The following is a 20,423-nucleotide window of genomic DNA, read 5'->3' as shown; positions in this document are numbered from 1 at the left end:
AAAAAAAAAGGAGGTGGCCAGGCCTTTAATGGCTAACTGAGACTTGTTTCATACAAAAGAATTGAGAAAAACAAGAGGTTAAACAGAAAAAAAATGGATCCATCCACCCTGAATACTCATAGATTAATTATCGATATCTAGATTTGAGTTTAGCTGTAATGTATTTTTAAGTTAATTAGGGCCATGTGCAGAAAAGTATGAACACTGATCTGTTCTCAGATTAAAACATTCAGTTTAGATATTTCTTCCATTGATTGGTTGCTTAAAAAATCTCTTGCCTAATTGTTTTATGATCTACAACAAGTGTCTGGATTTGGTTGTTGAATTCTATGAGGCTTTAGATACCTAAGAATAACTGAACTTAGATTTATGCTTTACACTTAGATTTAGGAATCTAAGTATAAAAGAAATTGAAGAGAGGATCTATATCACACTAGAAAAATGTTCCTGTATGCAATTCACAGAAGTCATTGACAAGCGGTGCAGTCCTTTGAACAGTTGATGTAGTCTGCACTATTTGGAGTCCAACGCACTACTGGCACAGGAGACCACTCTGACAGCAAACACTACCAAGTTTGCCAAGTCCAGCACTATCACCAGTACCATATCCACAAGAGCAGAACCTAGATGTTAGCCTGCCACTTGGAACATCGTAGGATTTCTTCTGACTAATTTGCTGAAGAAGAAGGAGACAGTTAATCATCTTTACCGCTTTTAAGAATTTCACTCTGCTACCACATTCTGTGAGTGGCAGTCACACTTGAAGCTAGCAGCTTAAAAAGAAACAGCCCACCAGCAGTATTGTTTGTCAGCCTAGTATATCATGTAATGGAACAGCTGGGAGGTTTAGTAAAGAAATTACAAAAACAGGCACTAAGAGCAAAAGGCACATTTCTGACATTGAAGTGAACTTTCCTATGATCTATTGCCACCTCTAGTATTTGGCAAGCATCCTATTCTCCCAGCCTGTATTTTGGCTGGAATGTCTCTATGTTAGACTATTGCCTGGTCTTTTGTGGTTATTCAAAAACATCCTACTTTGAAGGCTGCGTAGGAGAGGATCATAAGCAACTATTTTTATACTGAAGCATGACTCTCGAGATCTCTAACTCACATGGACAGAAGGGCTGCTAACTCTAGCTTTACAGTCTCACGAGATTACAGAAAAAAAATCTCTTCTGTACGGTCTGATGCTTAGGGCTACTGCATGTAAGGATTACAAAATCAAAAAGAATACAACAAAATAACACTCTTTCTTACAGAAAAGTTCCACCAAACCCCAAAAAATCAAACTCATAGATCTTGACAGAGTTGTTGTGATCTCTTCATTTGGCAACTTGGAACAAAGGAGAAGTAGCTTGTATGTATTTCTCAGATTATTGATCTTGTTTTTAAGGCAGTCATAGACTGGAGCGAAAATCACAATATAATTTATTTTTTCCTAGAAGATTTGATAAATCATAATTTCATACAGTTGCAGCAATTATTCCTTTATGCATTATTAGAGGCCAACACTTTGTAAATCACCAGCATTACATCACTACTAGAGTATTTTTGGTACAATGCTGGTAGCATAGACACACGCTTATGAAAACTAGCTTTGGATTTCTACCCAAGAGACCACGTCCAGTAAAGCAGAGACAATAAAAATCCACTTCAAGTATTATGATTTGTTAGGAAAAGACACCTTGAAGCTGAAACAGTGATTAGGTGAGACCATTGGTGAGTAGAAGAAAAAGCAGTTTGTGTTAAAGAAGTCAAAGAAAAAGAAAAGCAAATCAAAGTATCAAGGGTCTTGTGAAATGGCAATGTCTGAATTTACTATTAGAAGTTTCAAATCAACTAAAGGGAATATCTCAAAAGACATAAAAACTATTAAATTTACTCAGCTCTTGAATTGTTTGCACTTGTGTCCCAGGTTTTTATATGTCATAGCAGTAATTGTAAAGCAACTATTACAGAAAATTATTGGGACCTGTGAAAACTGAATGCTTAAAGCTTGTGAGCCAGCTTTACTACAATTGTCTGCTTTCTTGCCATGGGCATTTAAGACATATTCAGCTGCCTAAATTTAGGCTTTCAGTGCCATCCGACATATGCTTGTTATCATTCTTGTCCTTCAGACTTTTTTAAAAAATGGATATTTCTCTCATAGATCTTCAATCATAACTGCCATCTCCATACAGCTCAGATCATAGCAAATATGTAAACATGTATGTTTAGTGAACTGAATTTGTCCCACAATGTCTGTGTGCGGTGCTGGATAATGGGGAAAGCATCGGTAGTGTTACCTGAAATGAAAATATGCATATTTTTTTCTTTAAAAAAGGTTAACAGTATCTACATAACTTTCTACATAACTTAGTGCAGTAAATATTATAATCCACCTTTAAATACATCATTTTACAACATATGAAGAATAATATATTTCAAAAGAAATGTACCCTTTATTAAATGTGGCAACCAGGTGTAATTTTATGTGTATGAAATTGTGTCAGTAATAATCTATAATAAAGAAGCAAGATTCCATACTATCACCTGGATATGGCTTAGAGAATACTTTAAAAAGTGAGCAGACTAATGACTTACAGTTCCTAATCAGTAGAAAGCCAAAGCAGAGAGATGCCATTTGGAACTCTGCCTAGATGTAGATGTTTGTAGGTAAAAATTCTGCTTCAAGCCAGTTTCAGTGATGTCTAGCCTCACTGAAGTGTTACCTCTCTGATGTTTTTTTTCTTGTGACAACCTCCAATATGATAGGAAGCTAAGCTGGCAAGTTAAGTGTGGTGGTAGCAGTTTCAGCTTTGTAGGCAAGCTTTGCAGCACCACGCAGATGTTCCAGAGCCCAAGTGGAACATTCTCTGGCACCAGGCTATTAATTTCTAGACATCGAAAATAAGGGGTAAATGTATCACAAGGTCAAAATAAACATTTTTTTCAAAGCATTTTATTATTCTAATAAAATAAAAACTCCAGTCATGTCAGACTTTTCAAAGTCCAGCTGATGCACAGAGTCAGACTCATGGCATGCATCATATTTTTGCCAGCAGTCAGTTGCAATGAGGTTTTTAGCCTTGTTATCCCGAAATGTGGAGGGAGTGATGGTTCCAGTAAGCCTCTCCCGTAGCACTGGGGCACTAGGAGAGACATGTTTTGACACTAGCTGATCACAAACCCTGATCTGGTTGAGATGCTTAGTATCTTGCCAATAAAACAAAGTGTTTGTCCCTGCTATTCACTGTAACAGATGTCTTATCTGGATTGAACTTCAGCCAGCTGGGTAACATCCAGGCCTCAACTTCTGCCAGGCATTAAAGGAGCCTGAAGACAGACAACACTGACTAGGTCAAACAGAAAGATATGCAGACTCATATTTTTCCCCAGATCTACAACGATGGACAGAAAGAGGTTGTAACAGAATAGATTGCAAGATTGTACCCTGAGGGCCTTTCCAGTTTATTATGCTTGAAATGGAAGAATAGGTTGACCGAAACCGACCTCTAGGGTTGGCTTGAGAGGAAAAGATCATGCTGTTTTGTGGGTGACACTTTGCCAGGTCTGGCAGTCATGTCAAAACTACTGCACAGGCAAATGCTACCAAAGATAAAGTTTCATGACTAAGATGAACAAGGTTCAGTTTTAGCTGTCTGTAAGAGAGATCATCAGTCAGATGGGTGTTTCTCTTTCTCTCTCTCCTTTCTTCTTCTTTTTTTTTTTCCAGAATTTATTCCTAAACATTGTGAATGTCATCCAAGAAGACTGAACTTTTCCCAGATCAGTTTCTCACTACATTTTCATTGATCTTTCCCAGAAAAAAGCAGATTGAAAGCCAGATAATAATTGGAAAGGATGAAGGATGTAAGGAATTTCAATCATTGCAAAAAGGCTTCTAGAAATTAGCCTTCTAAGAACCTGCATAGATAGGTGATATGCTTTAATAAAAGTCTTACACATGACAGAATTTCTTTTGAAAGGAGGTGCACAGAAGTAATAGGCTGTTTGTTGGGTACATTTTGCTGCCTAGTAAGCATTAAGGACTTGGTTATCAACTACCTTGCACCTTGCATGGAGGTTCAGGACCAGCAAATTCAGATTCAGTCCTGAAACACTTCTAATATTTTTGGGGAACTAGATCCAGCAAAGCATTTAAACAGATCATATACTTACAAATATAAACAGAAACAGTCACATTTTGAAATTTTTCTCAAAGTTAGGTAGGGGGATAATGCTTTGTATATACTTTATGTATATATATAAAGTATTTGAATAACACAGGTTTTGAAGTACATGAAAAGGCCTCTAAGCTGTGCTTCTTCTGGAGTCCAACACTCAGATATTCTGAGGGTTCCTATACACACTTTTTATACAACTCATTCTCCAGAGTAAGTGTCTAGGAGAGCTTTTCTCTGTCATTGGACATGAGAGGAAGAATAAGGTAGAAAAATGTGAGACACTAGAGTCTGTATTCAAAGTCCACCTATCTTGTATGTTGCTAATACTAGGAAGAAAGCAAAGGATGGGGACGTGAAAGAGGAAGTATGGCCTCACACCCAGGAGTTCAGTAAGTGGTGTGTGCAGTGATCAAACTTTCAGATAATTCCATTCACAATATAGATGATTGATAAACATGGGCATTTGTGTTCTCTTTACTTCTGCCTAGGTATCTGTGACACAGATCAACATTTATGGTGGCAAATTTGGACCCACATTTGATGGCAAAAAACCATAATCTTTATATACTGAGTGTATCAAAATGAAGACCAAATTCCTGAGCTTAAAATATAGCTCTGGATAATGCACAGCTTCAGAATGCAGAATGCTACAGTCAGATTCAATTTGCAATGTATCATGCAAATCAAATATTGTATCTGAAGTTTTAAAAAAGGTTGGCTAATTTTTATCAGCACTAACAGTACTACACATACTTTCGACTACTACACATAGTTTTTTCAGACATAATATAGTTGATTACAATTTATACTTTGAAACGTAAACTCAGCTGTAAAAAAGTCAGCAAGCATTTTTCTTCCATGAATATTGTCCTTTTGTATGTTTACTTCCCTTATTATCTTTTCTCAAGCAACAGCCAGGATAATGGATTTGTAGATATTTTTCCAATCTGCAAAAAAAATATTGGTTAAACTCTGATTCAGTTAAGTCTTTGGGATGATTCCAGTTTTAAATTTATTTTACAGAGATCAAAACCTGTTCTTGTGGACATAAACATTTCTGCAAATCTAACATTACAATTTAAGAGTTTATTTAAATGTAATGTTAACCATCTTAGAATTTAAGGAAATCGTTATGGATTTACATTTAAATGTATGTATAAGAAAAACATCTATCAAATTTTGTTGTGTTTTTACTCTATTTTCATATAATATGCATGCATCTGCCAACTCAACAATACTTCTTATCAATTTCACCAGGTGCAGAGGGGATAGCTAAGAGTGAAAGATTAGAAGTATCTCTAGAATGAAAAAAACTCATCAATTATCTTTCATCCTAAATTATCTTTCATCCGTTGAACAGTTACCATATGTAATGATACTTTTGTAATTACAGCTGTTATCACACACACACACACAAAACTTACATTTCATTATCATTTGCAGCTTTCTCATATTTCCATCATAAACAACTAGACAAAACATGTGTATGTAAAAATATTAACTTGTGAATAATGTAGCTAAATCCTTCCTGTTTACATTGTAAAATAGCCAATGATTTTTTTTTTTAATATGGAACAATCATCTATATTTCAGTGTTTACTTATCTGAGTAATTTTCTTGTCCGAAATTCTTTATGTAGCCAGGAAAAGTCAGTTTGCTGAGCTTGTTTAGCTTAAATTCCTTTTGCTCCAATTGCATAAGCAATTAATTGGTATGTCCTACCTTATAAACTATGCACATACATTTTTGAACAAGCAGATCTCACCTTGCACAAGCCCTTGAAAGTATTCAAGCCCTAACACTCCTCCCTGTTTCTTTTTAAGTTGGTGGGTTTTCCGTATTTTTAAGCCTATGTAATCTATTAAAAATTCATCTCACATTTACTTTTATTTGGCCAGAATACTGATTTGAAGTGTTGAGTGGAAACTTGAAATTTTGAAACATGTTCTTTTTCTTCAATTCTTAAAAAATCCCAATTCTGCTGAGAAGAAAAAAAAAATGTAAGAAACCAGTTGAAACTGGTCAAGAAGACTAATTATACATAAGCAAGGAGAATGCCTCAACTGCAGGAGGTCTCGCTTTCAGAACTCACTGACAATATGTCTGTCATATTTTCAGGGGTAAAATATTGGTTTAAACAAGAGCAAAAATTTGAGACTCTGAAATGGTGAAAGTAAATATTTACTCCAATTTCAGAAAGAAAAAAAATCAGGAGACTGAGTTATAGATAAGTGCATCAGTTTGTAAACCTCTCATTGGGAATGTTGGCCATGAAAATGATGTGCATTAGAACTAGTTCAATTCACTTGTCCTGAAATAGATTTAAAAAGTTATCTAAGTAATTGTACAGTAATTGCTGCCCTAGCAGCAATTCTGACTTGTTCTTTCCATTAACTCTTGGAAAGAGTGTGTGGGGTGTGTGTGTGTGAGTGACACAAGGCACTTCACTCATGTGAAAGAAATAGTAATAGGTTTTATTGATATGGACAATGGTTTCACAAGATTCTATGGCAAGCTCGCTTATTACTTACTGCATGGGGTACAAGAAATACACAGAAATATCAAGGAGACCCTCCCAATGAGTAGATTTAATGCCCTTGCTTTCCAAACTCCTTCTGAGAGGAGTCTGGGTGCAGCTGGTTCCAATCCTAGTCCCAGGCTTGGTCAATGGTTTATGACTAAGGGATTTGTGCACAGTTATGTCAGTAAAGTTTACAAGTTCAAAAAGAGAGAGTGTACTCTAGTCACTTACCATAATACTGTTGTGGGAAGGATCTCCCAAACCCGAGGAGTATCCTTGAGAGGTGTCCCTGCTCAAGGGGAGGTCCTGGCTTGCAGCCCACTGCGATGCAAGTAGAACTCAAAGGGCTCTTGGGCTGTCCCCATATTTGTGGGATGAGTGACTGATAGTCATTCTTTCATTTCAGAAGACTTTTGGCAGGTGTATGCACAATTAGCCTTATCTCTCCATCAGGATGCAACCATCAGGACTGTTGTTGATGGTTAAGATCTGAGTGGCGCAAGAAATCAGGGAGGTAACTACCAAGATCAGATAATGTGGTTTTCTGATCACCACAGATAACACTTGAATAGTACTATGTGTGAAAAGTCAGGTTGGTCTGGGGAAGGAGCACACTTGCATATACACATTCACAGGTAGCAACTCATTCTTAATATACCAGGCCTTCTACTTTGGAGTCAAAATTTATGGCATGCCACACTTCCATTCCTATTCAATGGAAATTCCTAAAACAATGGAAATTGTCGCTATGATCTCCCAGGGTTTATCTGATAATAACCTCATAAGAAGCTCTCCAAATGATGCTGATTTACAAAGACTAAACTTAAATTGTGCTCATTATACTATTGGAGTTCCACTTTGGAGTTAAGTGTGTAAATGACCTTGTATAACTAGCCCTGAAATCAAGAATATCTTTGCATCTATAATTAAAGCTAATCAACTGCAGTTGATGTAAAATTAAAGATTTTAATTACAGAATTTTATCTGCCAAACAGATCCTACAAGATTTAAGTTACAAAGGTTTCTTATAAAATCTTTATACTTTATAAATGTGTATCCTTTCTCTCTAATGCACAGCAACTTCCAATTTTGTGTGTTTTGATAAATTTTGCACATAAGACTCCAGTGTCATAATCATAATAATATATTCTGTCCTGGACTGATAGGTTTGTAGTAATTTGGAGTGAGATATGTGTCACCTAACTTAGGAGAGAGAAAGAAGTTAGTTACCTAGTGTAGTCACTTCAATTTCCTCTGTAAGTAATGAGAGAGGTAGCTACCTTCAGAGGAAAAGTCATTCCACAACTCCTAACTTCTTGTTTTAAGGTATCAGTCATGCTCTATTGATTCCTCTCATATACACATAGAGAGCAAACAGAATTAGCTTTGTTAAATCTAAGGTTAAAAGTAGTAAACTCACTGGAAAGATTTTTGCTGATGAGTCTATTGAGAAATATTTACTTACTGAGTCTTTCTTCTTTCCTCTAGTGAAGTTTAAGGCAGAATATAGGACCAGATGATCAAGGATATTATCATGCATTTATTTTGTTTGTGATACAGATCATGCATCCACCCAAAAACTTCATTTTCATGTTTTCACTTGGTGGTAGAAAAACTCATGTCAGCCTTCCTCAGTTCCAATCATATTATATTATCAGGGCTTTTTTTTTTTTTTTTTTTGGTTATAAAACTGAACACACTTATATATTTTTTTCTCCAAACTGAAAAAAAAATATATATATATAGTTTCACTGGAATAGGAAATATCTGACAGTAGGTTATTATTTGCCTCATGCTGACTACAAGAGAGGAGATATCTATGTGGGTGCCGCAAATAAAGAAAGTTATAAAAGGAGTGCTCTAAATAGAAATAAAACCATTGTAGTATCACAGAAGTAAAAGGTTACTGTCTCTTAACAACGTAAAAGAACAGGGATGACTAAGGAGCTAAATCCCAAAGCTCGTGGGCACCCAGAAGAAATGTAGGACAAAGCAAAGCAAATGTACTGTACTTTGGGAAAATTCACCCACAGGAAAGAGGAAACAGGTTTCTGTGCTGCTATATATCCCAGAAGGAGCAATGAAGCCATATGGAGGTATGAGAAATACTCTCTGAAGAGGGGAAATACTTTACTACAGAGAGTGACTGGGTGACTTTGTACAATGACAAGTTGCCATACTGTCAAGCGGTGACAAGTCCCACAGACTGATCAACATTTTATCCAGAGACTGAGATCTCTCCTTATCTTTTTCCTTACAAGTCGCCTTGGCTTTCTGCTGCTTGACAGCATCTTGTGGGGAGCAGAAGCTCAGAGGGCTATCTGCTCTAAAAAGTCATTTTGCTGCCAAAATCATTTTAGTGTCTTGGCAGATCTACGGAATGCCCAATACATGAATAGTATACACATGTTTTTAGAAAAAGTATGCAGCAAAATTAAAATATGAAAAAATAAGTAAATTGAAATGTCAATAAATATTACGCAAAGCATATTGAAAGTAGTCTCAAATAGAACCAAGGGAAAATGATAAGATGATAAAAACTAGAAAATTCAAAGTTAACATACCCAGTCTATCCTTAAGTTACTTGCTGCTTAAATAAACACGGTATCATTATCAGTAGGAATGCCATTGGCATAATCAACCAGTCAAAGTCACCGGGAAGCTTTGAAACAATCTAATCAGTCCAAGGCATCCACTGTAACATTTCCACTACATAGCTTCAGATTTAAATGATTTCCCTTCTTTAAAGTAATATTCACTCCTGATTTCATCTTATAAAGCCTAGGGGGCAGGAATAAAAATAAACTGTATTATTTGAAATACATAATAATACAGTATGTGGCTATAGGATCTTGACAGTATAAGTCACAACAGAAGAGGGGAGAGAAAAAAAGGATGAAGATGTATAGCAAACCTGCTTGAGATATATACTTTATGCAAGTAAGTAGGAGTAAAGTAAAAGAAAATAGAAACCCAATTTCTTCTTGAGGTGCCTGTGGAATTTTAATCACATGTCTCTAAAGAGGAATTAAAAATATATATTATTGTTATTTTGCAACATATATGTCATTAATCTCTGAGCTGACATTCAGTTTCTAGTTGATAACTCTGGAAATTGGCGTATTATAAGAAAAGCCAACTTAAGGTACTTCCAGACAAAAATATATTTAAATGCACCATTGTGTTCCCTTATGAAAATGTATGTCTTGTCAAGAAATTTAACTGATCACAAAATGAAAAGAAAAATTGCTTTTGGGAAGCATAGATGTAAGCTGAGCAGATAGATCTGCTGAATAAGAATGAAGGACAGAATTGCAATTTTATTTGCAACAAAGAGAAGTTAAAGCTTTGTTGAGGATTTAATTGTCACTAAACTTGGTCTTTTCTCTGAAAGAAAAATCAGATGAAGTTTATATGAGATTGATAAATTGTCCTTGAAAACAACAAGAAAAATGTATGCTTTTACTCTCTGTCTCTGACATCATTCTTCTCTAAAAACCTCCACCTTTTAATTGCAAGTAACTGGTCTCCTCAGAAGCTTTTATTTAAACAGTGCTGATTCTCTACTACAGACAAGATGTTACTAGACTGTTAGCAGTCTGTGTTAAATATCGTCCGCACCCCTAAAGTGTTTTCTTCCTATATTCTCAATCCATTCATTAATTGAAGTGATGAGTTCTGATACACCATCCAAAGGACTACTCATGGTGTATAAGTTGGAGATGTAATCTGAAACTGAGAAACAGAGGATAGTTTGTGAGTGAGAAAACTGAGCACCAAAGCTGTGTGAAAATGATGTACACAAATAGATATGTTTAAAAAAATTATTTTGTATCTGAATCAAGGAAAGTGATGCAAACAAGAAGGACCCCCAGGAAAATATATTTTTTTCTCCTTTTTCTGAATATTTCAAGGAGACAGATGCTACATTTGTTTATTAACAAATTGTTAACTGAGAAACATGTGTTTTGCTTAAGCCAGGATTCACATTTGGGACTCCTCTGTGTCAGATGTCTTTTTACCATTGAATCATCAATATCAGCAGCTGCAACAAGCTACTGTCTACTGAGAGTGGGCGTAAGCTTGTTTTCACACCTCAATTTATAGCCACAGAATTTAGGTCCAGCTATACTTGACGTAAACCTTAGGCAACCTTGAGACAAGATTGTTGCCAGAAGGCAAGGGCTTGGTCCTATAGGTCTGCTTAAGACACCCCAATATGAATGATTATAGCTGCACTGTACTTTTCCAGCTGTCAGGACACCACACTGTATATTTGAAAAACCTTTCCCTAGGAAAGAGGCAAGTCAGATAGATGTCCTTGATCAAGAGTAGTAATGGTGCACAGGCCACTATACTGAAAACCAAGTAAGCCTTGATGGCTTATTGCAGGCCCACCACAGCCAAGATGGATATGCAGGTAGATTGTGAATCACTGGGTACTCTTGTTTGCTAGGCACTTGAAGGGCAATCTGTGGGTCACCCACTTTGTGGAACACTGTTGGTGTCAGATCTCAGGCAGTACTACTGTGCATGACCTGCAGCAAAGAAACTACATCACCAAAAACTGAAGCAATTGTCCAGACAGCTGTGGCAGCCACATGCTTGTAGGGAGATTTATTTCCAGTGGACCTGTGATCAACTTGATTAGTTTGATTCATTTTTTTCATCTCCTGAGGTGTGTTAGACCTGTACTACATCTGGCATGATCTATGTCACATGCCTTTTCAGTAATGTCCCATGACACTTCAGGTCAAAATCAGACCAAATCAGGTATTGAATTCTATGCAGATCGACCGAGCTGTCACGTGCTGCTAGGACGGATGGGATTTGTTGCAGTTCATGATCATAAAAGGTGAAGTTCACAGAACTAGAGAAATATCTCTAGTTTGCAGGTTGTGACACAGAGCCAGGATAGGAAGATTATAAAGTGGGCAAGTCTGATGTGGATTGGTCTTTGTTTGTTTGTTTGTTTAATTTTCTTCTTGATTGTTTTTTAATTGGCTGTTTCCTCTTCCCATCACTGTAGAGTTTTAGTATCTTCTAGTAGATAAAGCTAAATGATATGATCTGACTAGCTCAGATCACTGACCACACTTTTTCCTTTGTTTCCCCGAAGAGAAAACTGTACAGTATGAAGTATCTTGTTTTCTTAGAGTTTTCTGATCTTATGCACTTGTTAAGTAGTGTCAGAAAGGACTCTTTGAACTTTGAACTATTATGGTGGTGGTAGGTTTATGTGATCAAGATAAAAATATTAAAGTCTGGCTAGGGCCAGACAGAGGCCCTAGCCAGACAGAGATAAAGGACAGGAATAAAAAGAGATATGCTTAGAGAGAAGTAGGAAATATATATGTTATAAAACAGGTAGATTTGAAATTTCTATTTATGAAGTACACACCATTTGTAGCTAAAACAAATTGTGTCAACCACTAAGTGGCTCATCTGTGGAATGCATTGACACAGGATACCATCAAGGCCTGGACAGTAATGGCACAGTATAGAAAGAGGTACTGAAGTAAATATGGAAATTTAAAACACTGCTGTCTGAGATAAAGAACTTGCAGGCATAGCTAGCATCTAGAAACCTAAGAATCTTTCTTTTCTTTCCCCTTGTCAGGTTATGGATTTCCCATAATGTTTGGAGTCGGAGGTATGTTACAGAACAATGAGTCAGGTGCACAATGATAACTTTTATGGTCTACTTCACCTCTGCACTCTCACTATAAAATTTCTACTATTCTACTTTCCACACTTTGTTGTTTTTGAAATGTTCATGCAGGTTTTCCAATTATGACTGACTTACTTACACTGTGTTTCCATGATTTCTTCCTCTACATTGTGTTGTTTATTTTCTCTTCCTTTGGGGATTAATGTCCTTCTTTTTGACCCTATCTCATTGCTCTGTGTTGCATGATGGTCTTCTGGAGCTGAGGATCCAATCATGCAGAGTAGGTGAAAGATTTCTAATACCTAATCCTTCTTTTTCATAGCTCTTTCTCCATTACTCTGCTAACTGCTGGATTAGTGTACCTGGTCAATATGCTCAGATATCCAAGTTACTGTGCAAACTACGTCAAATATTTTCTTATTAGAGGGTACGATCAAGTCCCTTCCTAGTCCCTGCAAATTCCTTGTCTCCCACTACTAGAGCTGTCACTTTGTAGAGATTATATATGTCTTCCCAGCAGAATAAGAAAGTCATATACAGGCATATATTTAACATAATTTTACATAAAATTATACTTTTACATATAATTTCCTCTATCAGGTATAATCTCCTATGCCTTTAGTCCTGCATTCAAAGGTTCATTAAGTAAAAAAGATTCCCTTTACACCATTTATGATTCTGGTAGTCATATCTCTCTCTATTGAGTAAGAGCTAAAACCAGTAGCGACATGTTGCTTCTCAGCAGTACTTAATTGCTGGGACAAAACTTTCTTAAAAAGATCTTGTGATTTGGAATTCATTTGTACTACAGATCCAAATAAATAGGAGACTTGCAACCCTGTTGGCATGCTGCAATACTTGTTGTTATTCATAATACTTTTTGTTATTATTTTAATTTATTTTTGTTCTTTCTTTGTTTGTATGAAGCCTCAATTCCAGGAAGAGAAAAAGTAGCTCTCAGCTAAGGAAAAGTGGCACTTATATCAGTGGGTCTGTGCTAGGCAATACCTGGTATGGTGAGAGCAAGGCCAGGCCAAAGCAAGATAAGACTTCAGGCACTTCATTTCCTCCCCTGCTCCTGAGTAGGGAAGAGAGGCGACACTGCATAGCCAACGTGCTAAGAATTAAGGGAAGTAAAATGACATCAGCCAGTAGCTTTTGATCCGCCTAGGTAGAACAGGGCTTTAAGATATTTAGATCAATAAAAACAATCAATTAAATGACTAAGATACCACAGATGGCTCAATCAATTAACGGCAATCAATTAAATAGCTAAAAGATCACAGATGGGTGGATAAATTAATAGTGCAAATAAATCAAGTATTCAGGGTACTCAGGAGGAATACAACCTGAGGAGGTAATCATGGGGAGATTGCAGTGTTTAGAATGATGGCTGTATAAAATCTGGGGAAAGCATGTGATATTGTGCCTACCTGACTTATTATTTTCACACTTTTGCCCTGCTTTCCTGACTGTCTTAGATGTGTGTTGCTGTTGATTTTGCCCTTGGTGAGCATTTAACTTTGGAAACTTATGGATGTGCAGGACTTCAATATCAGTCTGCAGAAGCCATGTAAGTTTATAAAAAATAGTGGATTGAAGGACTAGATAAAAAGGTTAATCCATATATCTTTAAACTCCTTCTCAGGTGAGACTAGTGAATCAAGTAGATTTTTGTCTCTCAATAGAAGGCAAAGGGGTTTTATAGCAGCTCCCGGATGCTCAGAAAATCTGAAGCTCCTCCAGGCACTCATCAAGAGCGCAAAAAGAGATCATAGGACCCTTGGAGTCGTGTTTGTCGATTTGGCTAAGGCTTTCGACTCCGTGAACCACCAGCATATCTTCCAGGTCCTGGGTCAGAAGGGTGTCGACGAGCATATCATCAACATGCTGAGGGACCTGTATACCAACGCTGGAACATGTCTGGAGTCAGGTTCCCAGCGATCAGAATTTATTAAGATCCTCAGGGGAGTGAAGCAAGGAGACCCACTCTCTCCCATCCTGTTCAATCTCACATTAGATCCTTTGCTGTGCCACTTGGAAGACTGGGGCCTCGGTTACAAGTATGGTGACCAACAAATAACATATTAAGATCCTCAGGGGAGTGAAGCAAGGAGACCCACTCTCTCCCATCCTGTTCAATCTCACATTAGATCCTTTGCTGTGCCACTTGGAAGACTGGGGCCTCGGTTACAAGTATGGTGACCAACAAATAACATCGTTGGTATTTGCCGATGATCTCGCCCTGCTCAGTGACTCTTGGGAGGGCATGCAGCAGAGTATTTGAGTGGTAGGAGAGTTTTGTCAATGGACCAGGCTGTGGGTTCAAGCACCGAAATGCCACGGGTTTCTGATCAGGCTGATGAAAGAGTCCTATACCATCAATGACTGCGACCTGTGGACAATTGCTGGTATGCAATTGGATATGATCGATCCTGGCAGCTCCGAGAAATATCTTGGCCTGGGGATAGACCCTTGGATTGGTCTATTGAGACCGGAACTGTCCGAGGTGCTGAGCCGCTGGGCGAGGAATATCGGGGGAGCCCCTTTGAAGACACTCCAGAAGGTGGACATCTTGCGGAGCTACGCCCTCCCAAGGCTGCTGTTCATCGCGGATCACATGGGCCTGAGTGCCACTTGTTTGCATTCCCTGGACCTTTCTATAAGATCTGCCGTCAAGAGCTGGTTACATCTACCGCCCAGTACGTATGACGCTGTTACATACGTCAGCTACAGGGACGGCGGGCTGGGTCTTCCCCGTCTGGCAAGCCTAATTCTGAATATACAGACTCGCAGATTGGTGTGGATCACCCAATTGGAAGATGATGTCATCAGGAGCGTTGTACTCCAGGAGGGTATCCAGGACGAGATCAGAAAGGTCTGGATCTCGGCAGAGGGGCGATCGGAGAAGGTTCCATCAGTGACGAGGGAGTTCCCTGTGACTGAGGCTCAGCTGGCTGATGACGCCCTGTCCGAGTGGGAGAGACAAACCCCACGTACCGTCTATCCCATTCTCTGTAAGTGGAGAAAGAGAGAAATGGAGAATTGGACCAATCTAAAATCGCAAGGCCACGGGATTCGGAATTTTGAGAATGACCGAATCAGTAATGATTGGCTCCTACATTATGGCCACATTCCCCACCGCAAACTAATAACAGCTATCCAGCTGCAGGCCAATGTCTATCCCACCTGGGAGTTTTTGGCACGTGGTCTGGGCGAGGGCGCACCCAGGGGATGTAGGCACTGTCCTGCAGAGTGGGAATCTTGTTCCCACATAATTGGCTACTGCCCTGCTGTCCACTAGGCCAGGATTAAAAGGCATAATGACATCTGTGGTGTGCTGGCTGAAGAAGCAAGGAAGCTGGGATGGGTGATATATATAGAGCCGCATCTCAGAGATAATGCCAACGAGCTCTTCAAGCCAGATTTGGTCCTGGTGAAGGGATCCTATGCCAAGGTAGTAGATGTAACTATCCGCTACAAAGTGGAATAACCACCTTGAGTGACGCTGCGGCAGAAAAGGCTAGAAAGTATCAACATCTAGCAGGGGAGGTGCGAGCCCTAACATTGGCTACTGATATTGACTTCCTGGAATTCCCTATTGGCGCTAGAGGGAAATGGTACGTCGATAACAATGGACTCCTTTCCGACCTTGGATTCTCTAGTAGCCGTGTAGCGCGGAGAGCAAGGGCCCTCTCTCGGAGGGCCCTCCTATTGTCCATGGACATTTTATATATATTTGCGTTGCACGGTAGGCAGGGCCAACCGTCCGAGTAGGGGGCTTGACATTTTCCATTGCCTGTTCCCAAAGGACGTGGGTCATCTGGTGTCTGTCTGCCTACACCTCTCTTAGACTCGAAACATCTAGTCTGTCACCAAGATCAAAATTCTTCACATAGACGACTGAGTTTGCTCAGTCTTCTACTATCTGCAGAATTTTGCTCTTGCTCCTCCTTGGTTGTGTGCTTGGTCATGGGATTTTTCCATCTCATCCCAAATGACGCGTCCAAAATTTTCTACTTGACTTGACAAAGCGGACAGCCTGCTTACAAGCTGGAAAAGGTGCCTTGTGTAATTGCAAGTTTCATTAAATAGTCTACAGGCATACTTCTTTTGAAGTGACTATATAGAAATGACATATATAGAACTTATATACAGATAAGTTTGAAATGCAAGTTACTTGGATTATTTAGAAAAGATGATGCCCCTCTAAAACCACTTTCCACATAAGACAGCTTGTAGTTTATCATACTGCTACTGAGATTATAGAATTGTATAACCAACAACTGCAATAGGAAAAGTAGTGTTTGGTTGCTTGTTCTTAGTTTTTTGAAGTATTTGTACTATTCCTTCATTCTTTCTTCAAGTAATCTTCATTCAAGTAATCTTACCAGTGGTTACCCAAAAGCATTTTTATGGAGTATTTCCTGAACACTCATTTTCACCTTTCATCCAGTGAATTTGTATTTCTAAATAACAGTATATCAGGAATTGGCTCTGGTCAGAGAGAAAAGGCTTAAAAAGACTGATAGTTCTGTGCTAGCAAACTTAAATTGTATGACACTTGCAAATTTAGATAGTGGGAAGGTTCAAATAGATTGGATGACCAATACTGGCTTAAGGCAGAATTAACAGAGAATTTAGGAGAGTTTTGAGAAGAAGGTGAGAAAGTTAATTTTTTGCATCACTGGAATGGTGGTGGGATGGTGAGTAGGATCGTCCCACACTGATTCTAAGTAATGTCCCTTCTTTGAAAAAGTGCATCACAGCCTCAAAATGTCCACACAGGACACATTTCCATAGTAGTGTCTGAGAAATCCATGCCTCATAATGATGTTCAGCATTATACAAAATAGAATTGAAGTAAATTCAGCTAGATTGGCTCCATACCCTTAGGCTGCCTGGGCTATAAGTAAAGGTGTTTTTTTTTTTTTTTTTTTTTTTTGTCGTTGTTGTTTGTTTGTTTGTTTTTTTCTTTTCCAGTGGGTAGAATCTTTTCATATGTATTACACTAGAGTATATGAATATTACCTCAGTGAAACACAAATCAGATGAAACAAAGTGCTAACATATTGTCCTGAAAACTAAAAACTTGGAAATGTTACAGTCTGTACCTGATCTCTCATTTCCTTTTAAAATCTCTGAAGAATTGCTTCTGTGAAACATCTCTGTGCTTTCCTTCTAACTACCTCTAAGTAATGTAAGAAATCTTTTCTGGATGCTGTTAAAGATATCCCTCTTGCAGTTATGCTCTGTACTTGTCCAATCTGAGTCTCTACCATTTATTTAACAATAGTTATATAGCCTTGACATTTTCAAAGCTCTATACAAGCACAAACTAATTAATCTTTAGTTTGCCTTTGAGGTAGGTGAGTCAGTATTATCCTTTCTTTCACAGATATTAAAGTCAGAGTAGAGAAGGTAAGTGAATAGCCTGCAGTTCTACAGAAAATTGGTGTCAAAACCAGCATTTTAACTTGGGTCCTTGAGGAGGAAAAAGCGCTTAACCCTGGAATATTTCCACTTTCCCATGGCAACTCTCTGCGTGATATGTTATATTTGCATTATTGACTGAGATGACTAATCTGAGCACAGAGAGAAGTTGCACAGCTGTTTATCTACAGTATCTGTTCTGCACTTTTGAAGGGGTGCCAAAGGTTACTGTGGTATGAATGCCTACTTCTGATGCTGTGTTTGTACACTGGGTGTTATCACTCACCTGTGCTTGGAATTCAAAACAAAACTTCTACCTTCCCCTTTTCAGAATACAAGGAGGTAAAGGAAGACCCTGTTCCCAAGATGCTGCTCTTGTTGCTGTTATTTTTAAAACATTAAGCAAGTTATGCTTGCTGTTGGTTGCCTTAATTCAATGTGTTCTCTCTACTGGACAAAGTAGTATCTCTTTTTCTTTATTAGTATAATGCATTACACACCACATAAAACATTTAAAGAATATACACACATCTCATGCTGTCTTTCTGTCTCATGCTGCTTCAGTCTGAAAAGAGTAGACACAGTTTCTTACTCTATGCAGATGTCTCTTCTTCCATGACTCTTGAAATGAATTATCTAACATAATTTTCAATATTTCATCTTTACATTAAACTGTATTTTCACAGAGGGGATATTGCTGCAAAATAATCTAAGACTGTTCTTTTGGAAATGAGAAGAAAATAGTTTGTTGTTTAGAGGTCAAGTTTGCCTTGCATATACTGTACAATTCCAAAGTGTTTCAGTTGTAAATTATGTATTCTTACCTTATTTTCTTTTAAGGCCTTTCTACTTTTTAACTAGGATCACATATCACAATTCCTTCTGCGAGGAAGCCAAGAAATACTCTATCATACTATATTATACCACATAGTGTTATCATAAAAACAGCTAAAGAAAGCCATTTTTAAACTTGGAATTAGTGGTTAGGCAGGTGCTCTCACTCTACCCTGTGTGGCTTTCTAGGATACCAACATTGTATCTAATAATGCTTTTTCACCTTTCCTTACTTCTTTGTAGCTCAGAAAGTTTATGTAGGCTGAAACAAGCGCTTACATTGAGAATTTCTCTGGAACTCCATCAGGTAATAATCATAGAGAATTCTGAAAGCTTGCATTCAGACAGCACATGACAACTAAGTTGTAAAAACTATAAAACTTATACCTCTAGGAAACCTGCATGGTGCTTGATTATATGGGAATTTCATTTTTCAACTGATACTCTGATTTCAGTGTTTGTCACATACACTAGCACTCATATCCACAAGTACTGTCATTAAAACCATTGAGACTACTTACTGAAATATTTTTTATTCAGCTGTTGATGTTTATTGCTTTATATTGAACCAGCAAAACTATCTGAATGTACCAGGCTCTGACAGCAGGCTCTTCCCTTTCTTTTTATGCCTCTGGTTGTTTCTTTTGTTTCAATTTTCCTTGAAATCTGCAGCTAAAATATACAAAGATATAAAATCACATCTGATTTTTTTTCATCTGAATTATCTTAGTCTTGCACAAATTTGGGAAAACATATGTAAAATAAGCTTTCATAGAAATTTAGTTTCATTCTTACAAAAGCTAATGTTTCTTGATAATGAACTGTGAAATAAAAAGTGATTTGGTACAATACATCAAGGAATAGAGCTGTGGTTCTCTAGCTCCCTAGGAGCAAAATCTCCACAGTCTAAGATAATCTTGGAACTGCTGAATGCACTTCTTATCTCTCATGCTACTGTGTACTCAAGGTCAAAATGCTTCCTTTCCTAGCTCCTTTGTTATTTCTTACTTTTAGTAGGATTAAAATATTTAGTCCACAAATAATCTTGCTACCTTTAAGGGGAATTAAATCTTATTTTCAGTGTTCAGTGATTCCCTTGTTTGCTCTTTGAGATTACTAGTGAGGTATTCAATAGCTAGATGTTACCACACAAAAACCAAGGATATGTTCATCCTTTTTTTTTTTTTTTTTTCCAAATAAATGTATTCTTCATTGATTCCTTCTACTTTAAAGGAAATATATTTAATTTACTTCTGTTTAGAAATATCAACTGTCTCTGAGGGTGTGACCACAGAGTCATGTGGGAGAAGCTTCTGGCTTCAAGAATAAGCAACCTAAGATACATAAGGTCCCTAAGCAATGGCAGCAATGCCAAGGATGGTTTCTGAACAGAAGGGATTGTCAGTCAGAATGAGTTAGGGAATGTACTGTGGTGTTTAACAGTTGGCCATAGATAGTGAACAGCTAGTATATCCCTGTTTCTGTAGATAGATTTCTTGTCCTGTTCAGTTATTTGACCAGGGTCATCAGAATCCCCATTAGAACCTTCAGGTAGGGTCTGAAGTCTGGGGACAGAGTGAGAGGGACTCTGTGTGGCAAGTTAGAGTCTTCTTCTCACAGCTGTACTGAAAAACGTTCAGAAGAGGAAACTGTAGGTTTAGTGATCTAGAAAACAAACTTGGCTCAGGAAGACAGTAATCTGAGGACTTTCGGAAAAAGTAAAAATAAGACTTTTGGTAAAAGTATCGTTCTGCAACCTTCAGTTCTCTGTAATTCTCCCACTCCATCTGTC

General features: G+C 37.8%; 1 pseudogene; it reads left to right on the top strand.

Annotated features, from left to right (window-relative positions):
• LOC148592900 (uncharacterized) overlaps positions 1-14,455 on the top strand; it is an 84,187-nt pseudogene extending 69,732 nt beyond the window's left edge.
• The last annotated feature ends 5,968 nt before the right edge of the window (positions 14,456-20,423 follow it).

This window comes from Tinamus guttatus, unplaced genomic scaffold, assembly GCF_059628265.1.
Source record: "Tinamus guttatus ecotype Peru unplaced genomic scaffold, ASM5962826v1 Tinamus_guttatus_pri_ptg000489l, whole genome shotgun sequence".
NCBI classification, from domain to species: domain Eukaryota; kingdom Metazoa; phylum Chordata; class Aves; order Tinamiformes; family Tinamidae; genus Tinamus; species Tinamus guttatus.
The sequence above is the reverse complement of the archived record's forward strand: the minus strand, read 5'-3'. Positions and strand labels throughout refer to the sequence as shown.